The following is a 16,169-nucleotide window of genomic DNA, read 5'->3' as shown; positions in this document are numbered from 1 at the left end:
TCCATATTTAAGCATGCCTTTTGTCCAACGTGACCTCTGTTTGAGCTATTGAGGGGCAGGAATCAGCCAATGCAAGGGGGAGGCAAGAAGGAGAGGTGCTTACTTGGGGGATATTGCTGTTCCCAGCCCTTGGCTCTCAAGGGCTTTCCAGGTAGTTGGCTGGTCAAACCCAGGCTCCAGTGCATCCCAACAGCATCTGCCCTCTCTGAAGCTCCTGGCCTCAGCTCCTCCTATTTTATTGCTGATTTGTGATGTCCAGGGGTGGCCATGACCTTGCCACTTCTTTAAACTAGAGACTCTGTGCTTGATTTGCTGATTGATGGTTTGGCATCCTCCTTAGGGAGGAAGACTTCATGTTGTTGGCAAAAAAACTTTGTGAATGCATGTGCCAAACTCCATGATGCCATAGCTGAAAGGGGCGGAGCAGTGCTCTGACACTGCTGAGTAGCTGAATGACCACCCTGCGGGTTAATCTCACTCAAAAGCAATGCAATTTTTTTCTGTTGGTTGGGCACATGGAGACTCAGCCCTTGCACTGACAGTGGAGCCATGGCCCAGAGATGTGGCCAGCAGCTTGGCTCTGGAAGAGGTGTCGGTACACCGGGGCAAGACGATGTGCCTGTGTTTACAGCTATTTTGGGTATGTTTAATCTGAGTGTGTTTGCAGCTGTCCTGGATACATTTAATCACCGCTCGCCAATGCAAAGGTTAGTCTAAACACCTTCCACTTCACTCAGTTAAACAACTACTGCCTGTCTCATGAACTCATCTGTTGGCGGTTTGGGAGCCGGGAGGTATTACTATGGAAGAAGAGGTTAACTCTTAAAGAGCTGCTGCTGTTCTCTGATGATGTACATAGCTGCCTGTTGGGAAGGTCTTCTGCCCAGAAGCACAGCAAGGGCTGCTTTGCAGGGTGCCTTGTCTGCCCTGCAGGCATTAGCGTGGGGCTCCTGCTGCGTGCTGTGGGGCTACAGCCAAGTGCTGGGGGCTCTGCACGGCTCAGCGTGCAACACGGGCTGCTCCATACAATAAGCAGATGCAGGGTGAGCCCTGAGGTCTGCTAGCCCTGCATGCTGCAGTAATGCTGACGGTGGCCAGCCTAAGGGCAGTGGCAAACCAGTTCAAGCAATGGGGCCTCACGCATTTTTCAGCCTCCTGCAGCCTGTGTCTTGGGATTTCTAAACCAGAGATGTTGTTTTTAATAACCCTTGCTGGATTAGTCTTCCAGTTTTTCCTCCTTGTATTTTGCAACATTTGTTTTGTTGCTGTTGTGTTTATTTTCCTTTTTGCACTCCTTTTTGCACTCTGGCACAGCTCCATGAAACTATGAGCTTGTTCTGCCACACACTGAGGCCTCGCTGCCGAGCAGTAGCAGCCATCCCAGGGCTGTGGAAGCTGCTGTCCAGTGCTCTGTGGTTATCTACACTGCGTTTCCTCTGCTGCTTTCTTCTGGCCTCCTCAGCCAGCCTTGTGAAGCCTTCCTGCAGTTCTCTGTGTTTGGTCTTCTCTTTAGGACCTTGGTGTGTGTACCAGCAATAAACCCCACCACCCTGCTGCTGTCTCCTTCTCCAGGTCATTTATGACAGTGCTGAAGAGCATGGTTTGCTGCCTCAGGTTCTTGTGGGTCTCCTCTGTGAAAACTGTCTGTTGCTCACACCCTGCATTTCCTATCTTTGTAATGAACAGTTTATAACTGCAAAGACCTTTTCCCCTTGTTCCACTACAGCCTGACACACTTGGGAGTGTTGGTGGGTAAGCCTGCTGAACACCTGTAGAAGTCCAAGCAGCCTCTGTCAGTTGACCTCCCTTATCCATGTGTGGAGTTCCAGTAGCTGTGTCCCTTGCCATGTGCCATGGTTAATCCTGAATTTGCGGTTTCTGCTCTTTGGATTGGTTTGTGCAGATCTGCCTGGTGCGGACACCGTGCTTGGCTGGGTCTTCCCTAAATTCTAATGATTTAAAAAACGGCTTCGCAATGGTCACCAGGGTGGTTTCAGCAAAATCTGAGTCAACATGCTTCACTGTTGTGTATTGACATCTGCAAGTGTGTAAAATCAATCACGCACAAACAAGGCAGTAGGAATACAGGCACACATATTGCAGGCAGTCCCTGGCTTTGGGAGCAGGGCCAGCACCTTTTCAACCCCTTTCAGCCTGTCAGTGGGCATGGTCACTGCTTTCTGAGTGCTGTGATCCTCATCATTGTCAGAGTTACCAGACAAGATGCTAAATGCTCAGTCTTGTCCTCCTGCTTCTGCCCTGGCCATGTTTTCCTCAGTGCAAGTTCTCCAGGTGGGCAGTGGGCCTGTTTTCCTGGCAGGACAAACTGCTCTGGCCCATGACACACAATTCACACAGAAGTGGACTTGAAGAATGCAGTTTCATTGCTGATCCTAAAATAAATAATAATAATAATAATAATAATAAAATCCTCAAATAGGAGCTAGTGTTAAATTCCTTGAGCTGAAAATAAAATATGATGAGGAAATGCACACAGGAGGTGAAGGTTTCCTGGATGTGAAGGCTTCCCCAGCCAAGAGCTGCTTGCCTGCAGCTCGCAGGCGATGCTGCTTACATGCAGGGCAGAGGACTCTCTCCAAGGGAGGAAGTATAAAAATAGGTTGTTTCCAGCACGGTCTTTTGTGCTGGTCCACTTCATCTTCCCCACAGTGCATGCACGAATCCCCACCCTGCCATGAGCAAATGGGGTGAGGGAACAAACCAAGTACAAGCAGAGCAGCTGTTGGTGCTGTGTATGTGCATGAAGCAACTGGAAGGGCACTCAGTGTAATGCTGTAATAACATGTGCTGCCATCTAAGCACTCTAGGGAAGTGGGTGAGAAAGCACAGTAAGCTCTTAGTGAGAGGTTTTAATAATATTGAGGTGTTTGATACAGCAATACTTACCATTTTTATCTGATTGGTATCTGTATGACTCTCCTCTGATAGCTGGGCACACTTTGCCCTGAGGCAGGGCCCATTGCCAGTGACCCAGGTGTTGCAGTAAGGCTGCTGGCAGCTTTGCTTTCCCATTCCTTATGTGAGTACTTGCCCAGCTGGTCAGGTCAGTGGGCAACACAGAACAACCTACTGCCTGTGAGGGACCCAGGTTGGAGCAGAGTGCTCCTGAGGGATGGACCCCGTGGTACAGACCCATATCAAGCAGTTCTTAAAGAGCTGCTGCCTGTGGAAAGCCCACACTGGATCAGTTTGTGAAGGACGGCATCCCATGGGAGGGACCCCACGTGGAGCAAGGGAAGAGAGTGACCGAGAAGGAGCAACGTAGATAAATGCCATAGACTGACTGCAACTCCCATTGCCCTGTTCCCCTGCGCTGCTCGGGGGGAGGTGGAAGAGGGTGGATAGGGGGAAGGCTTGGTTTCTTTCCTTTGTTTCTCACTTCTCTGGCTTGTTAGTTAATAGGCAATAAATCTTACTATTTCCCCACTCTGAGTCTGTTTCACAGTCATAATTGTTGAGCAATCTCCCTGTCTTTATCTCAACCCTTGAGCCCTGTGCATCATATTTTCTCCCCCGTTCCCTTTGAAGAGGGGGAGTGAGAGAGCGGCCGTGGTGGAACTCGGCTGCCCACCCGAGCAAAACCAGCACACAAGCTGTGTGGTGGTCTTCCAGGAGGGCCCTGGGGCAAGGTTCCACCCTCACTTCACAGCATTTTGCTTTCAGGCACTGGCTATTGCATTTCTGGATATTCCTCTCTTCTCTGCAACAGTCTGTGGCTCCTGGGTTTTGCCTGTGTCTTAGCATGAGCAGCAGCCTGGGATTTTGAGCTCTGCATTTAGATTTGCATTGGGTGAGGAAAACTATTTCCTGTGGTTAGCACAGCGTCTGTGGTGGCTGTGTTTCACAAGGGTGGCTCTGCTTTGGAGAGCAAGCAGCCTGGGGAAAGCTCTCCCTCCTGCTGCCCTCTCCCCTTGGTATGTCCGGTGCTTTCCGTGGTTTTGGTCTGCTCTGACCCCTTTCACAGAGTCCTGGTGCTGGCGCACATGATGGGTACGTGTCCCACTGCTGCCCTGGCGGAACCACCTTCTGAATACATTTCCAGCAGATATTCTGCATTGCACTGTGGCTCTTTTCACCAGAAATACTGCTGTGCAGAATAGCTATAACTTTTTTTTACTGTGACAAGGGCAGCTTTGCCTCCTGGATGCCTAGAAGTGCACATACACAGCACTGCTCCTTCCTTCCTCCAGTCTTCCAGCTCTCAGTTTGCTTCTGGGCAGTTTCTGGGCACGGAGCTGATGCTTTTGCAGGTGGGTTCACCTCCACCCTGATCTCTCCCTGAACACATGCAGCTGGGCTGGGGCTGTCTGCTGTCCTCCCCAGCACATGCAGGACTGCTGGCTTTGTGGGAGCACCCTGGGGTGCTGTGCTGGGCAGCGGTGCTCATCTCTTGGCTCTGCAACCACGCTCTGGGCATAAAGGCTGCAGGTAATTGCGCTTCATGTGGCTACTTAGATGAAAAAAATATTACCCGAGAGCAAATTAAGTAAGCTGATGGTTTATTGAACTGCTTTTTGTGATCGTTCAAAGGGACAGAAGGCTGGGAAATCGAGATTTCTGCTCGACCAGGCAACCTCTGTGCTGGGAACGAGGTGACGGGGCTGGGTGAAGCGCTCAGGCAGACGGGAGGAAAGCAGCAACGACAGATTTCAGGGCTGAGCGGCTGAGAAAGCCGGCAGGCGACCCACTCCTCCCGGCGCAGCGCCGCCGCCCCTCAGCCGGGCTCCGTCCCCTGCCCGTGAGGGGCGCGGGCCCCGCCATGGGGGCGGCTGTGGCGCTGCGCGGGGCCCCGCCCCGCGGTGCGGGCGCGGCCTGCGCGTCGGCGGGGGCGCGCACCGCCGGGTGCCCCGGCCGCGCGCAGGCGCGCACGGAGCCGGCGGCGGCGGCGGCGCAGCGGGAGCCGCCGCTGGGTTGGGGCGGGCTGCGGATGGCGGAGCGGCGGCGGCGGCGGAGGGGCGCGGGCAGCGCCGGGGGAGGTGAGGCGAGGAGAGGCGAGGCGAGGCGAGGCTGGGCACGGCTCGGCACGGCTCGGGAGGAGGCGGCGGCGGTGCGAGCGCCCCGCGGGACCTGTCCAGGTCCTGACGCGGCGGCAGGTGCCCGGGGGCTGCGCGGGGGGGGAGGCGAGCGCGGCCCGGGCTGGGCGCTGCGGCTGCCGCCCGCCGCGGGGGGGGTGCCCGGGCTCCCCCCCAACCCCATCCCCATCCCTATCCCCATCCCCGGCGCTGCCCCCGCCATGTTTCGCGTTATTTTGGCGTGGGCATTGCCCGTGGGCTACCTGCTCGCAGCGCTCCGGGAACCACGGCGCTGGAGGGTGGCAGCAGGCCAGGCTGCAGGGCGCTGGAGATGTTTAGAATAATTGGTGATGGACTGCCCTTGTAAAAATAATTGTTTGGGCTCGGCTAGCACTCGGCCGTAGCGATATCTGTCTCTAAACACAGGCAGGCCTCCCGTGTAATGAGGCTCGTAGTATAAACAGCCGCGTCTTGAATGGCTGTTGGTGCTTTTAGGACGCCTGAGAGATGTTTTTGGAGGGTTTGCCAAATCCTCTGGCTGTTTAGCTTTTTTTTCCCTGCAGTGAATGATGTGGTCTTGGCCCCTATACCGCGTGGAGGCTTGCGGTGACCGGAGGAGAAGCTCAGTAGTGGCTCTAGCTCCCTGCAAAGAGGGGCTCTCAAAGTTTCTTTCCAGCAGCTGGGTGCTCGCCGAGGCTTCTCTGCACGGCTGCCGTGCTCCAACACCATCCCCCTGCTGCGGGGAGAGCAGCCCGGCCGCGCCAGCGCTTGGTGGCGGCTCTTGGGTTGCTCTCCAGCAGGTGACTCCAATGGCCGCTGCTGCACTGGGTCACGTCGGGCTGCCTGCTTTTTCGGCAGGGGGAGAATGTGATTTATGGAGGCTTGCTTTCTGCGAAGGCAGCATAGAGGACGTTCTGCTTGGTGTTTGGAGGGGGATGTGTTCCTTAGCTTTGCTCACAAGCATGTGAGCAGAGCTGTAAAACATCCCCCAAGCCATTCTCCTATTTGCCCCGGCTTATTCAGAGCCATCTGCTCTAGTGAAAGTTCAGTGCCCTTTTGTATTTTTGTATTTAGTTTGTGAATAGAAATACATTGCCACAGCTTCTAGTGGTGGGTGTCTCTTGCTATGAGCACCTAAGTCTTCTGGAGTGTCTTTACCTTGTTCATTAGAAGTAAGTGGGACTTCTTTTTCCCCTCTTTCAAAAGCCAATTTGTATTTTGAGTGAGTAAAACCTTTTAGGCGGCTGGGTTATTAGCTCAGACCCGACATCATCACAGTGTGGTCCCAGCTCTGGGGCTGGAACCGGTTTTGGTGCTCCTGCTTCTGGACAAACTCCTCTCTGCACTTGGCGTGCTGGTGCCCTGGGTTGTTTGCAGTAACATGGTCAGAGATCCTGCCTAGGAGCGAAGGGTTGCTCTCAAGTAAGGTGACAGCAAGTGATTGTGTTGGAGAGCTCTCTGAGAAACTTGCACTGATGTTTTTGGGATGTGATCCGTGACTTACGGAAGTTTTGGGGATGGCAGTGGTAGAAATGCCCCCAGCGAGAAACAATTTGTCAGCTGAAACAGCAGGTTGGTGTGCCTCTGTGCTGTGGTGATCTGAAGAGTGATTGAAACAGGCTGACTGGGGGTGTTGCTTGTCAGCTCGGTGCCCCTTGCACTGGAAGTCAGTTCAGTGGGTGCAGGACTCCTGGTGTGTGAGGTGAGAATCCTTGCTGGAGCATCCGAGGATGCGGTCTGATAAGCGTAGTGCTTCCTGCTTCTGCAGCTTCTGGAACCCGTAAATGCTTGGCACCTTTAAAACTCAGGCCTTCCAGCTGCCACGCTATGGATTTCAGTTTAGGTTTAAGCACCAAAGATTAAAACTGTGGTTTTAGACAGTATTTGTTAGTAGAGGCTGTTATGTATGTACCTTGGTTTTAAAGGAAATACCTTTATAAGTGTTGCATGACAAGAAGAATAATGTTTGGGAAATTGATTATGTAAGCAAATGAAAATATATTTTCTAGCAAGCTTTTTTCCTGTTTGCATACAATGTTGCTATTTTTGCTCTTTCCTACTGTTTAACTGCAGAGTACATTTTTTTCCATCCTTTTAATGAATGTTGCTTGCACGGTAGGTCTGAGAAATACTGTTTTTTTGTGATTTGAATCCTCGAAGAGGTTGTCAGCAGGCCTTGGAGTCTTGTGGGAATCAGCTGTGAGTGTCAGGGTCTGTGGCTGAGCAGCAGCACCTCTGTACGTTTAAAAAAAAAAAAAAAAAAAAAAAGGACAAACCAGAAGAACCAACAAACAACAGGGGTTGTCTCAGGTAAGTGATGTTACACGGTTTTGGGAGCTGAGCTTTGCTGAGAGGGACACCCCGGGCAGCAGCTGCCTGGAGGGTGTGTGGCTGCAGAGGGAAATTGGGGTCTTTTTCCCTTCCCCGCCGTGGCTCAGCTGCAGCTTTGGTCGGCTGTGGTGTGCAGAGGGAGCTCTGGCTGGCGGCAGGAGAGGAGAGGTTACCTTGAGCTGCGGCGGTGCAGCCTTTGTCGGCGGCTGCGGGGGCGAGCCAGGGCCAGCTGCCAGCACCGTGACTCAGTGGCTCGGTGCTGTCCCCTCGGCCGGCGAGCTGCAGGAAGGATCTGCCCGCTGGGATGGCCCCGGGTGGTCTGTGGGCCAGGGGGAGCTGCGGAGGTTGGAGGTGTTGCCTTCTGCGGTGGTGCTGCAAGTGTCAGCACCGAGATTTCCCCTGTGTGATACCGAGCATCTGTGAAAGTGCGGAAGCCACAAGCTTCTTTCATTTGTACCTGATGGCTTGGTGTGATGGTTTTGTATTTCTGTGGTTTTTGTCTTCTTTTTTTCTCCTAATTTCATGTGTTGTTTTTTTTTTATGTGCATGGAGAGGAGCAGCAATGGGTCTTCTTTAATTGGTTTCTTTAATGTCTTCCCTGACGTGGCAGGGTTAGGTCTCTTTGTGCTTCTGTCTCTTGTACTGAGGATGCTGCCTTTGCTTTTAAAACAGGATTGCCTCTGTGAACAAACGTCTTTTCCCTCCGCCACCCCTATATGTTTCTTGGCTTTATTTCCCATTGCATAAGCATCACGCTGCCAGCGTCCTGAATGAAATTGGTCAACAACATTGAGAAGCCGATCAGATTTGACAAGAGGGTAAAGATGTCAAAGGCAAGTGCCAAGACTGCCTGCGAGGATAAGCAGCTGAGTGGAGGAAGTTCTCAGATTATCACTCCAGCTAGAGGAAAATGTGTTGGCTGGCTGGATATATATTATTGAGACATCAGAGGATCTTGGTGGTAGAAAGACAAACAGGAAAACAAGTTTCACAAGTCATTCCAGGAGGAGCTGAGTTTCCTTGTTTTCTTTCATGAGGGCAGGGGCCAGCAGTGTCATATTGCCTTAGGTGAGGAGAGAACAAAGGCCAGCTCTGGGCACCATCACTGTCCTTTCAGCACATCCTTACCCTTGGGGCTGAAGCGGGAGCTGACTGGAGCAAGCCTGCTCGCGACTGAGAAATCAGGGAAGATTTGAAATGTCACAGTGAAGACTTCTTGCAGTTCTCCAGGAAAGTGCCCTCGTGTAGGTGCCGCGTAACCCTGTGGGTCAGGGTTTTTCTGTGTAAAGTGCTTTTGGCAAAAGGCAAGTCTGTTCTGGGGACTGAAGAGCATTGCCTATTTCCTGTTTTCGCCAGCACAGATTTAGGATATTTATACTCATGATCTCTTCCAGTTTGTTTTCTGAGGCTTTTTGTCAACCTTTGAATTTTGTTTTACTTCTCTTTTGAAGAGATTCTAACAGAATGGAGCTCTCAGACCTGTGTTTTGGGCCTCGTGGGTAGGTGCTGAATATCTGAGGTATTTTTATTTTGAGAAAGTGGGGAAGGATCGTTAATTTAAAGGAAAGTAGAAAGCTTCCTCGTTTGGTGATGAACTTGAATTCAAAGCTGAGTGTCAGGGTGTACTGTCTAACTGATTTCCTTGCTGTCTGTTGCTGTTTTTACTAATGCCTTAAGTTGTATAAACAGTTTAGTGAGAGGGCCTTTGGTAATGCCAGGCTTCAGGACTATACCAATGCCAACTTGTATTTGTTTCAAACTCTGCATATACTGGGTCTCTTAATTTTCCAGCGGCTCTCCCTACTCCTTTCTGCTGTTAGTACTGTCATATATCAACTCTGGGAAGAGGTTAACTGCTTAAAATTTGTTCAAAAAGAAAACACGCAAGTATGGAAACTTCAGTTTATTCTGTTTCTCGGTTGTAGCACGTTGAAAATGAAGTTTTTACACAGGGCTTGTGAGACAACCTCAGCCAGAAGTTGAGGCTTCTGCTTGATCTGTTTGAGTTTCAGAGGCAGTATCTGCCTCTCATTCAGAAGGACTTCTGCAGAAACTCTTCAGTATATCTAAAATGAAGTGGGTTTTTATTTAGGTTGATTTATTCAGCTTTTCATCTTTATTAGCAAATGAGTCTTTAAGTTTGAACTTTCATGGCCTTTTTCATAGCTTAATTATAGTGTAATGTTTGGGCACAGCCTGCTGGGGAGCTATTAGAGGGGAAAAATTATCTCAGACTTCTTTGGTGGAGACTGTATTAAACAACAAATTGTTTACTAAGTCCATTCTGAATCAAAATGATTTTTTATTTTTCAGCTCAAATATTGAGCACAGTCGCTGAGTAATTAAAAAAAGAAGTCTTCATGTGAATCCCAGTAAGAGCACAGTAGAATCTTTAATTCAAAGGCAGGAGCAGCCCTATTTTTTCTCAATAACATTTTGCACAAGTGTGGACGGCCCTGGTAGAAGAATCCAGCTGGGGACAGTATAAACGTCAAGGTATGGGCTGTAACTCAGGAGATCCTGCTGAGGAGTAGGAGAGTGAAGGAAGATGACTCCGCAGACTTGCCCTGTAACTGCAGTGGCTGCCGAGGGGAGAGGGCGGCCCCTGACAATGGGCTGGGGGGAGCCTGGGCCTGGCCCACCCTGGATCCTATTATGAGGATGGGAAGGAAAAACGTATGCTGATGGAAAACAGGCTAAGATAACACCTTTCAACGCTGCGTTTGTTCTTAAACTTCCCATATTTTTCACGTTTAAAGATAGAGGACCAGTACTGCTGTATTTACGTAACTGAAAAATGAGAGGTGTGAGCATGCACAGTTGGATGTTAGGTGGCCGAACTGTGCTCTGTCTGTGAGAAACTTGTAATGAAGCTAGCTTGTGGGGGGAGCCTGCCTGATTACCCTGCTTTGCTGCCCGGGTTATAAAGCTTGCTCCTGACACACGTAGTTCACATTGGGAGACCAAAGAAGGAGGAGGAGAACTTCTGGTTTGTCAAGTATTTGTCCCGATTTTTTTTTTTTTTTTTTTTTTTTTAAGTCCTGGTAGCCTTTGGTCAGCTTTGCAGTGTACGTGTTTTAGGTCTTTTGCATGATGGGAATTCAGCAGTGTGTTTTATTTCAGAAGAGATCATGTTCATGATAGCTTATTAATCCGTATGAGCATGCCTTTTTTTTCATCACACAAATGAGGACAAATTTGTATTATACACAAATTTGCATTATACACAAAGAATAGCTTTTGTAACCTAAGCATCGGAGCTGGTTGAATGTCCCCTTTGGACACTGATCCAGGGAGGTGTTCAGCCCCTTGGGACTAATTGCTGGCACAAAATCTGGGTACTGTGTGGCAGGTGTGGAGCCACAAGGGAGGCCACGTGTCTGCCCTGAGTTAAGGTCATCTTCCCCAATAAACCAAGGAGTCATGTTTTCCAGATCGGCTATAATGCATTCCCATTTTTTTCCTCGCCAGAGTTCCCAGAGGTGCCGTGTGGCACTACAGCCCCATTTTCCCAGAAGAATTCGCTTTGGTGTCTGCTCTCAAGTTGCAGCCTCTCTCTTGGTTAGAAGCACTCTTACAGCCAGTGAAGTCATCACTCAAGTGCTGAAAGCAGATGTGCTTTCCTGGGATTTAATATGTATCATACAGACATTCCTGGAGTAGTATTTTTACAGATGCTTTTTATCTCCTGCCACTCACCGATGCCAAGCAGTGTTCTGTAGTTTGATGTAGTGTGATACCGTGTTTTGATAACAAAGAGTAGCTGGAAATTAATGCTTAACTAGAAACAGGGATTCTGGCAGTCGTGTTTTGGAGGTGCACGTTAGCATCTTAACTGCAATCAGGAGTCTGCTGCCTGTGGCAACCCCTGGCTGTCTCTGCCTGTTGTGCTTTGGTCCTCACAGAGGAGCAGTGAGTGTGGACTCCCATTAGGTGCCAGAAAACATGAGGATGAGCTCTGGGGACACGTCTTGCCACCTGCAAGTTTGTGATGGGATTGTGCCTTCATCGCTAGTTCAGCCTTTGATTAACCAGAAGCTAAACCGGGACCGCTTGCTGAGTTAGCAGCTCTGGAGGGTGCGAAGCCAGCAAGTACAGCTGACGCCAGCGAAAGCGTGGGGGTCTAGTTCCAGGGCTGGTGTGAGCTTCTGACAAAGTACAGTCAAAGGGTCAAAGTCTCACAGGCTAAAGCGCCTTCAAGAAAGTGTAGAAAATCCTCTCTTAACCCCGCAGCCTGCCCTCCAAGCCTTCCGTGCTCGGATTCGTGGCAGGGCGAGCGCTCGAGTCTCCCTGTCGTTGCATGAGGACCAACGCGTCCTTCCAGTGCTGTGAAGTCAAGAGCTGTCCGTGTGAAGTTGGCGTTGCCCCCATGTTTGAGTCTCCTTGCAGAAATCTGGGAAGTTTCATGAAACCTAGCTATACGTTTGTCCACAATGATAAAAAGTTGGAAAATCCTCCCAGAATGTACCGCAGTGTCTGTGCGCAGGGAGCGATGACCTGCAAGCCTTTGGGTAGGTTGTGCTGTTGTGCCAAAGTTGATTTCCGTAGGCTCCAGTGCTGATGGGTGTGAGTACTGCTGTCGCTGTGTCTGCTTTTCTGGTGCAGCCTGATTTCTCTCCTCTTATCCCCTGGAACTATTATTAGAAAGTGAGGGTTTTTTTGCCTTTTTTTTTTTTTTTTTTTTTTTTTTTTGAATTGAGCGAGTGCATAATCAGTATTTCATTCACTGTCCTTACATATGCTTAAATATAGTATTAACCTAATCTTCTTACATGCTTTTCCTCCCGCTTCTCCACAGTAGATAAAGCAACCGAGTTCACCGTTAATAAGATGTGTGAATGAACTTGCCTGGAAGCAAAATGATTCCCTGGGCTTTGGTGCTCTCCGTGGTGCCACTGGGCCCGGCAGCTGCAGGGCAGGGTCTGGCCGGGTCTCACCTTCTGCCATGCTGCAGCAGAAGAGAGCCTTCCGAGGGGAGCAGCAGCCAGCCTGCCTTGTGCGCAGGCTGCTTGTTAATCCTGGCGTGCTGAGGGTGCACCGGGTGGTCACTGTGTTCAGGTAGCACGCCGTGTACTCTGACAGCTTTGGTGTACAGGACGTCTAAAATGAATTGATGTATGCCCACGATACTCGTGAGGCCTGTTCTGCTGTCCTTGTTAGGCATGTTTGCAGCCTCTCTCAGCATCGGTGTCCCTGCTGGCTCTGTAGGCACAAGGCACAAGCCTATTGCAGCTTCAATCTCTGTCTTGCACCATAACCTGTTGAAGAAATTTACTTTAAAAGAAAGTGGGCTTTCTGGTCGTAAGCAAGCTTTCGTGATGTGCTTGAGGACATTTTCTAAATAGTTCTTCGTGATTGCGTCAAGTGATTGTGGAAGAGACTGGAAATACAATGTTGAAATCTTGCAATAAGAGCTCTGTTGCATTTGAGGAATGTGGCTATTGACTGTTACTCTCTTGCCAGAGTGTCATCCGATCTATAGGACAGCATGGATGGAACAGGCTGCTTTGAATTATAAAGGAAAAAGAAAGACAATGTTTTGATGGCCATAGCTTTTATAGTGCAATGGCAGAAAGCAGGAAAAGAATTGTTCCCCTGGTAGCCTTTGGTATAACATAGTTCCTTGACAGTAGCCAAGGTTTTGGCTTTGTTGCTGCTGCTCCCTTGCTTGCATACCTGCCTTCTGGTGGTTTCTTGCCTAGGTTCAGTGCTCTGGTGTAGCCCAAATAGGGCATAAAGTAGAGAATGGTCATATTAATCAGGACAGTGTAGTCCCTTTGTTTGGGAAGAGGCAGAAAACACTAACACTGTGTTTAGTTGCAGACTTCCTCTCATCAGGAGACCCAGAAGAACAGCTAGGCAGCAGAGTATCCTGGCAAGAGGTGAGAGGATGGTTACAAATGGAATACTTCACTGTCACTGTACAGGCCGGGCTGCTCTGGCTGTTGAGCCATAGTCATCATTTGGCATGTCCTATCTAACCCCCTAGCCTTCTTTTTTTTCACTTGTAGAGTGTTGGGTCGGGTTGGTGAGGGTTCTGAGACCCGTATGGGTCCCTCTGATACGGAGCCGTGGTGGCTGTTCTGTGAACCATGCGAACGGCACAGCCCTCCGAGTGGTTTGAAAGCAGCAGTACCCCTAGATGGACAGAATTCCAGGAAAGTGAGCGTGTACATATTTTTACATCCACTGACACTTGCAGTGCGTACAGACGCCTGGTGCTGCAGCTGGATTTCAGGCATACCAACACTTCCACATACGAACTGTGTAGCAAATACTAGCTTAATGTGTATGGGGTGGGATAATTTGGAATAGATGACTCCTGGACCTGTGTTAGGAGACTGTTGGCATCCTCACCTGAAGTTTTTGTCTCTCAGAGATGAAGTCCTGGTGTCTTGTTCAGTGATTGCTCACATTGTTTAGGTTGTCCTTCAGAGAACAGTTAGCTGCCTAAACTTCTGAACAAATAGATTCCTCCCTACTTCAGTGAAAATGCATGCAGTGTATGTGTATGTATGAAATGCATGCACAGGTACAAGTTTTTATTAGTACCAGAATAAAAATGAGTCTAAAATTAATGTAGATACGGTAAGAGGTCCCCAAAGTAGGTGCATAATCTAAGTCCTACTCAATAGTGTGGTTTCAGCACCTGTGAGCTGCTGTATTCTTTGTTTTTGTGTCTGAGCTTGCTTTGTTACCTTGGTTGCATCAACTTTATCTTCCTCTCCGTAGTTCTGTTGTAGTAAACCTGAAGCACTTTTGTCTCATTTGCTCACTGGTGTTGGTATGTCAGGGGTTGCCTGTTAGCCAAGGGGATGGGAGATTTCCACCCTGTTTCAGGAGCAGATGTGACGTTGTCCAAGCAGTGCTTGTCCCTCTGTAAATCTGCTGCTGTTCCTGGGGAGCTGTGATGGGGTGATCATTAGACCTGCTGTGTGCTAGCAGATGTCTGGGAAGTGGCAGAGGTGGAGCAGGGAGGTTGTGGTGGTACAAGATGTGTCTGTGGCTTTGGCTGAAGTGGAGCGGACATGCAAAAATGCTTTCTGAAAGGCTTTGGGAAGATAAAGGCGCTCCTGGCTCATCTAGCATAGCCTTGCTGTGCTGTCATCTGCTGCCCATATCAGTTCTACCTGAAAAGCATTGATTATTTCTTGCCTTCGTACAGAAAGCCTCATTTGGTTCTGTACCTCTCTCCTACAGGTCAGGTAATTGCTTTCCTTTTTTTCCTTCTCTGCTGCATTTGGCACAGTCATTCTGGTTTGTTCTGCTGGACTCTTGGGTCACTTCCCTCAGCCTCACTGCACCATATATGACCCTATATTCCTTCCCTATTTGCCTTCTGCTTTGCAGTGATACCGATTTGCACGAAATGGAAAGATATGCAGCGTTCCATGTAAGATTTTGCTATGCCTTATGCAATGGCAAGTTCCTGACAGAAATAACTCTCTTGCTATATCCAGCGCTTCTGTTCCCTCGCTGTGTCAGTATGAGGACCAGCACGCAGGCTAACACAGCTGGCCAGTACACCAACACTTCCTTTCCAGTCCGTTCTGGTTCTGAACCACCAGTTTATGACAAAGGTCTGGTTGTATAGGTTCCAGTGCAACCACAGAAAATGGTTTTGGGAGAGACCTTTGGAAGTCACTTGTTCAACCTCCTGCACAAAGTTGGGATAACATCAAAGTTGGGTTGAGCTGCTCAGGGCCTTCTCCAGTTGCATTTGGAAAATCTGCATTTTGAGGAACCGCATTAGTAAGTTTTCTCAACACAAAAAACCCTTTGGCTTGACTCTCCCTCTCCGTAAAGCACCTTTGTTCTGGAAGTCACCATTGTCTCTGCAGAACTAGTTAATGATTATGGTGTTATATCAAATACCATATTGATTTATGTTTATCAATGCGAGTTATTAACTCCAACTCTCTCTGTTTCCTGCTTGATAACAAGGAAAAACATTAGAAAACCTAGATAGGTCAGTATGCCTGCTTCTAACCAGTGCTCCACTGATAACACTCAAGATATCTAGTAAATGATAATGCACAGCTTCTTCTTTGAGGACATAATTTGTTTTATAAAATTATACTCTGCAGGTTATCTTTCTGTATTTGCTTTTCAACAACAGGTATTTCCAGATAAACGTGGGTTCTACATGCAATAAGGTATGGGCCCAACACTGCTCAAACAGTTGGCAGGATGGGCTGTGCTTTTTGGCAGCATAGTCCTTTCACTGTAAATTACCCAGGCCCCAATTCATTGTTTCTGGAGTCACTGCAGATCTCAGGTGGCTACAAGCACATCCTTAAAAATGCTGAACCTCAGTCCTGAGAAATGACCCCTATCCTCAGAAATATCCTGGTCCTTCTTCACTGTTTGAGCTGCTGCCCCCTAAGGTCCCCTGGGGAATACAGACCTCTGAAGCTTGTATTTGTGCTGCTGCTCACGAAGGGCTTTGTTTCTACACAAATGTAGTTTTTTGAGCAACCACCATTAAAATAACTCATAAGCCCCAGCTCTGAAGGAAAACCAATGAATTCGGAAAGGATTGTTGTCTATAAATCCTCAAAGTGTGGAGAAACTGCCCCAAAGAAAAATAAATGGAAGGGGGCAGCTTTTGATGTGAGAGCTGAAAGTTTAACTAGCTGGGAACCAATATACAGTGGAAAAGGAAAGGTTTTGAGCTGTGACTGCAGTGAAGATTTGGGGAGGTGAGGTGTGGCCTTGGTCTCATCTGAAGGAGCATCATAGAGCCCCAGGTATTTTAAGCTTATCCTGCTGAAACCTCTCTGAAGAGGCAGCACATCCTTGCTG

General features: G+C 49.1%; 1 protein-coding gene across 1 annotated transcript in view; it reads left to right on the top strand.

Annotated features, from left to right (window-relative positions):
* The first annotated feature begins 4,922 nt into the window (after positions 1-4,922).
* The window catches only part of ADARB1 (adenosine deaminase RNA specific B1), a 63,652-nt gene continuing 52,405 nt past the window's right edge, over positions 4,923-16,169 (top strand). Inside the window, exon 1 of the mRNA XM_084288826.1 lies at positions 4,923-4,997. The gene's annotated coding sequence lies outside the window, so the exon portion shown is untranslated. The remainder of the gene's footprint in view (positions 4,998-16,169) is intronic.

Source organism: Netta rufina, assembly GCF_964035555.1.
Source record: "Netta rufina genome assembly, chromosome: 6".
NCBI classification, from domain to species: Eukaryota; Metazoa; Chordata; class Aves; order Anseriformes; family Anatidae; genus Netta; species Netta rufina.
The sequence above is the reverse complement of the archived record's forward strand: the minus strand, read 5'-3'. Positions and strand labels throughout refer to the sequence as shown.